A 6,635-nucleotide genomic window follows, 5' to 3' on the forward strand; every position below is an offset into this window, starting at 1 on the left:
GTTGCATATTGGTTTTCTTTTCTCCTGTGTCCAGCCTCTTGTGTCCCACATAAACCCTAAAGCAGGACTCGGCACTTCTCTTTCTTCCCCAAAATAATCCACTCCACCAAATACAATGAGCAACTTATATTTTACTTAATATTCCATATATTTCATAGGGGCTTGGAAAAGAGGCCTTATATCACATACCACACAAAAATAATTTTAAAGATCTTCAATAGCTACTTCTCTACCAAAACTGCTTCTTGGCCATGCCATCAACCAGGCTTCCCCCTTCCCCGCTTCCCACACAGTGCCCTGCTGCTTCCTCCAGGGCCCCTGGCCTCCTTCATCTGGGTTCACTTTGCTGGTCACCACCCAGTCTTTATGTCTGCCCACCCTGTTTTCAGCAGGGGATCTGTAGGAGCTGGATCTTACTTGTGTCTTACTCGCTCCTGCATCCTCTATTCCTGACACCTACCCAAGGGCTTGCTACATAGTACGTGCTCTGTGTGCTACTGAGAGAATGAATAAGTGAAAGAATCTAATACATGAATCTATCTTCTTTGATGGAAAGAGAAACTGATACAAAAGAGTGTCAAAGGGCCTGTGGAACGGTCAAAGAGAAACCTCAGATTCTCCCGCTCTTCTGTGTCCCCATATATCACAAAGACCAAGCACATCTAGTACCAGCCTTGCCATTAGAAACCAGAATGGTTCTGACCGTCCTGTCTATTTGAAGATCATCATTACACCAGGAGCCAGTCTTGGGCTATGCAGAGAGCAACTCTCTCAATAGCTGCTTCTTTTCTTTTATCCTTTACTGGGAAAAACTAATAAAAAATGTGGGAAGCTTAAGAATATTCCAAGGAGATTTGATTGTTCACTGGTGGCCAGTTTCAAGAAGCACATACTGATGAAAACAAACCTCATTCCCCACTGCCTCACTGTCCAGGCTCTGTCCAGGCTGAGCAAGACTTGGGTCTGAGGGAGAGTGACCTAAGCCTGGATTATGACTGTCTCCTCTAAGATTTTTTTTTTTTTGGCCAAAGTGAAGAATAACTCAATGCTGATGAGAATAGAGATGAAAGAAAGACAAGCTCCTAAGGGTTCTTGTTTGGGGTGTTTCAAGAAGGCCTTTCTCTTCCTCATTTGAATGGCAAAATCGTAACTTGCCTCATAACTCTACTTAAGTGATACATCATAGTTCTTTCTCTAAGTCCCAGCAAGGCTGATGCTTTTCTCCTCAGTGACAACTCTTCAACCTGTACACTTGTCCATGCCTATCCCTGTAGCCACAACACATATTATAGTCACTGTTCTACAGAGGCAAGTTACACTCCCCCATAGATAACAGGCTTCTCAAGGGTGGTACCACATTGTGCCCAGTATATAATTAGTAGTCAACAAATTCTGTTAAATATATAAACAAGTGAGAACTACAAGCAGGTTGAAATTTCAACTCTAATCTAAATATCTTCTTAACATAGATAAGCCATGGTATACTGATATGTACAGTAGATATGATAATCCCCTCACTGACCTCATAGGATTGCTGAGTTAATTCAATGAGATAATAGCTATAAAAAGGCTTTATAAAGGTAAAATGTCATACAATCATGAAGAGCTATTGTTAAAGAATATCACACTCCATTTAATTTTGGACAACTCAAAAATCAATCCAAGAACTGTTTTTTTAAATGTCATCTAACCTAAGTTTAATCATAAAATAATTTAAGTAGGAGAAGAGCTGAATGAATTCATTCAGAAATGCAAGTAACATTTTTATCTGAGAAAATAAATTAGTATTGGCATTTGTAGTATATTACTATAGTATAAAAGGAGGCATAAATAAAATTCAGGATGGGAAAGAATAAGATATGATAAGATAAGTAAGATTCCATAGTATAGGAAAAAAGCAAGCTATGAGAGCATAGAGGGACAGGGCAGTAGGGTAGTTGGAAAGACACACAGACAGGCACAGCAAGAGGAGAACCCTTTTAGTCTAATATACACCAAGTAGATTTCCTGGTGATCTCGATCCTCACAACCACCCTGTGAAAGATCATATTATAAGCCTATCTGTAAAGATGGTAACATTCGGAAATTTGAAGAGGGGAAGTAAGTTGGAGCATGGGACTGTAAGCTTCATGAGATTAGGAGCGCATCCCTTTAACTCGCACCCCCTAAAGCCTGGGGAAATATCTGGCACATTACAATCGGTATATATAGATGAAGAAATGAAGGAATGAATGCTGCACAGCTGCTAAGTGGTAGATCCACCATTTAAACCACAGGCTGATTAGCATTGAAGCCTACCAACTCTTTCCACTACACCACAATCAAGTTTATATTAGGAGTTTGCAATTTATAAAAGCTACAAGACCAGCAAAATTCACAAAATGATATAATTGTCCACATCTGTGAAATAGAATAATTACCAACTACTGAATTAAATATAAATACAAATATTAACACTATGTCATAGGTCCTAAAATTTCTTAACAGGAAAAAGTTCTCATTGACTATTTACGGTAGGGTTGGGCACAGGATTTTAGTGGGTGTCATTCTACTTAGTTCTCATAAACTGCCTTGCTTAAGTGTGAGTTAGGAAAGAGAAACTATCCAAAAATAGGTTGTTTTGTTTTTAAAATCAGCTTTATTGATGCTTAATTTACATGAAATAAAATTAACCTATTTTAATTTTCCCCTTTATTATGTATGCATACACTCATTATGTGCAAACATATACACTTGTGCAACTGCCACCACAATCACGATATAGAACACTTCAATCTCTCCAACAATTCTTTTATAATGTGTTTCAGTGAATCTCTCCTTTCCACTCTCCCCGAGGAAACCACTGATCCGATGTCTGTCATTATAGAAAGTTTTCTCTATTCTAGAAATTCATAGAAATGTAATCATACTACATGTAATATTTGTCTCTGATTTCTTGCACTTACCATACTCATTTTGAGATGCATCCAAGTCATCACGCGTATCGCTACTTTGTTCTTTTTATTATTGTTATTTCGTTGTATGGATTTACCACAATTTGTTTATCTATTCAGTTGTAGAAGGACAGGGCAGTAGGGTAGTTGGAAAGACAATTTGTTTATCTATTCAGTTGTTAGTGGACAATGAGGATGTTTTTAAGTTTGAGTTATTGTGAATAAAGCTGCTATGAACATTCATATGTAGGTCTTTGTATGGATATGTTTCTATTTCTTTTAGGTGAATATCTAGGAATAAAATTACTGGACGTAGGGTAATAATAAGTGTATAAGTAACTGGATGTTTTCTAAAATGGTTGTATTATTTTACCAATCACCAGCAATGTATGAAAATTCTATTTGTTCTATATTGTTGTCAACACTTTGTATTGTCATATGTCAAATTTAAAATAATTTTTAGCCATTCTAGTAGGCATTTTCATTGTGGTTTTAACTTACAGTTCCCTGATATGTTGGGCATATGTGTGGGTTGAATTGTGTCCCTGCAAAAGATATGCTGAAGTCTTAACCCCCAGTACCGGTGAATGTGAACATATTTGGTAAGAGTGTCTTTGCAGAACATCACACACACACCCTGGATTGCAACTCTAAGGAAAATTAGGTCAAACTGGATTATGGTGGGCCCTAAATCTACCAGCTGGTGTTCTTAGAAGAAGGTCATATAGATATATGCAGGCACGCACATAGAGGAGAAAGCTATGTGAAGAGACAGGCAGATATTGGAGTGATCTAGCCATACACTTAGGAACACCAAGGATTGCCAGCAATGACCAGAAGCTAGAAGAGAGACATGGAATAGATCCTTCCCTACAGCCTTCCCAAGAAGCATAGCCCTACTGACACCTGAATTTCAAATTTCTAGTGTACAGACCTATGAGAGAATAAATTTCTGTCAATTTAAGTTTATGGTACACAGAGTAGTCCTAGAGTATGAATATGGCATTTTTTCATGTACTGATTGGCCAACTGCACATCTTCTGTGAAGCAAATGTTCAAATCTGCCTATTTTTAAATTTCATTGTTTATCTTCTTGTTATTGAGTTATACACACACACACACACACACACACACACACACACACACCCTGGATACCAGTCATTTGTTTGATCTATACTTTATGAATATTTTTTCCCAATCTGTGGATTGTTTTTTTATTTTCTTAACAGTGTCTTTCAAGAGCAAGTTTTTAATTTGGTGAAATAAAATTGATATTTTTCCTTTTATGTCTTATGTTTTGTGTCCTAAAAAATGCTTATCTACTCCAAGGCTATGAATATTTACTTATATTCTCTTTCCAAAGTTTAAAGCTTCGGTCTATTTGTCTTATCCATTTCAAGTGAATTTAGTGCACAGTATGAGATAAGGATCTAGTACTTTTCTCTCCATATGAGTATTCAGTTATTTTGCCACTATTTCCTAAAAAGATAGTTTTTGTTCCCATTGAATGGTTTTTGCAACTCTGTTGAAAATCACTTGAACATGTATGTTTATGTCTATTTCTGGGATCTCTGTCTGTTCCATTGATTGATATACTATATCAATTCTATTCTGATTACTGCAGTTTATAATAAGTATTGAAATAAAGTATTATAAGTCCTCTAACTTTATTTATCTTTTCCAAGTTTTTTGGTTATTCTAGCTCTTTTGCATTTTCATATTAATTTTAGAATAAGCTCGTCAATTTTGGGGGGAAAATCTATTGTGATTTTCTTTGAGATTGCATTGAATCAGTGAGTCAATCTGGAGAGAATAAACATTAAAAATATGAGTTTTCTAATCCAGCAGCATGTTAAATCTCTTCATTTGTTTGAATCTTAACATTTCCTTCAGCAATATTTTGCAGTTTTCATTGCACAGGCCTGGCACTTTTGTAGTTAAACTTATTTCTATGGTATTTAAAACAAATTAATTTTATTGTTTATTGCCAGCATGTGGAAATACAATTAGTTTTTGTATACTGAATTATATCCTGTAATCTTGCTAAATTCACCTGTTAGTTCTATTAACTTTTTTGTAGCATGTTTAACACCCAGATAGAATTTGCTAGTGAGCCATCTGGGTCCAGAGTTTTCTGTGGAGGAAAGTTCATTATTATAGATTCAATTTATTTAATATTTAAGTTTCTATTCATATTTCCATTTCTTCTTCTATAAACTTTATTAATTTTTGTATTGCAAGGAACTGGTCCATGCATCAAGGTTCTTCAATTTACTGGCATAAAGCTGACCATAATGTTTTTCTATTGATCCTTTAATATCTGTAGTATCTGTAGTGATACCTCCTCTTTGATATTGGAATTTATATATTTAATATTGGAATTTATATCTTTCTCCTTTTACTTGATTAGGTTAATTCGATGTTTATTAAAATTTTATTGACCTTTCCCCAAAACCAGCTTCTTGTTCCACTGATTTTCGTTTTTGTCTGTTTTCTACTTCACTGATTTCTGCTCTTGCCTTTATCATGTCCTCCTTTCACTTACTTCAGGTGTGATTTTCCTCTTTTTTATAGCTTCTTAAGATGGAAGCTGAGATAGATTTTAGATCTTTTCCCTTCTAATATAAGCATAAAGCTATGTATTTCCCTCTAAGTACTGCTTTATCTGGAAACCACAGCTTTATTTCGATATGTTGTGGTTTCACTATCGTTCACTCCAAAATATTTTCTAATATCAAGTGTTATTTCATCCTTGGCTCATGAGCTGGTTTTCAGAAATTTGATTGTAATGTTTCCTAGCATAGTTTTATTTTTGTTTATCCTGCTTGATTTTCAGTTAGTTTATTTAATCTGAGGTTATAGTCAAGTTAAAAACTTTTAATCATTTCTTCAAATAACTTTTCTGTTCTCTTTTTGAGGTTATAATTGCATATATGTTAAATCACTGAATATTACCCTACTGCCACTGTCACTGAGAAATTTTTAGCTCTTTTTTCTCTTGTGCTTAATATTATACTATTTTTTTTATTGCTATGTCTTTAAATTCCCTTAGTTTTCTTATATAGTGTTTCATCTGCTGCTAAGCCTTTCCAGTGTATTTTAGATTTCAGATATTGGGTTTTTTTTTCAACTCTAGAATTTCTCTTTGAGTCCTTTTTATATATAGTTCATTTTTTGCCTCTTAATGTTTGAGGTTTCTTTTCAACCATGAGCATATTTATGATACTATTTTATAGTCCTTGTTTGCTAATTCCATGATGTCTGCATGTCTGGGTCTGTCCCTATCTACTGCCTTTATTTGACTTGTAATTTTTTTGGATGCTAGCCATTGTAAATATTTTGTTATTTACTTTCCAGATTTTGTTGTTGAAATTTGCTTTGTCAATTACTTGTGGATCAGCTTGATTATTTCAAGGCTTGTGTTTTTTTGGGGGGAAGAGGAGTTTGGCTTTGTTATGACATGTCTAGAGGAGTAGGCTTTACTTCAGAGCTAGTTTAGTCCAATCGCTAAGGTGTGACCCCTCCTAAATGTTTCTTGAAAGGCTCAGAACTAAAACTCCTTTGACAACTCAGGAATTGTTTGGTTTAATACTCCATTAGTAGTTCTTTGCCTAACTGAGTAGGCTTTTTCCCTATCATACATAGTTTAGTATTCAGCAATGGTCTAAAGGGGAGATATCTACTCCTCCCAAAAACACACAC

Source organism: Pteropus alecto, unplaced genomic scaffold (genome assembly GCF_000325575.1).
Source record: "Pteropus alecto unplaced genomic scaffold, ASM32557v1 scaffold25, whole genome shotgun sequence".
NCBI classification, from domain to species: Eukaryota; Metazoa; Chordata; class Mammalia; order Chiroptera; family Pteropodidae; genus Pteropus; species Pteropus alecto.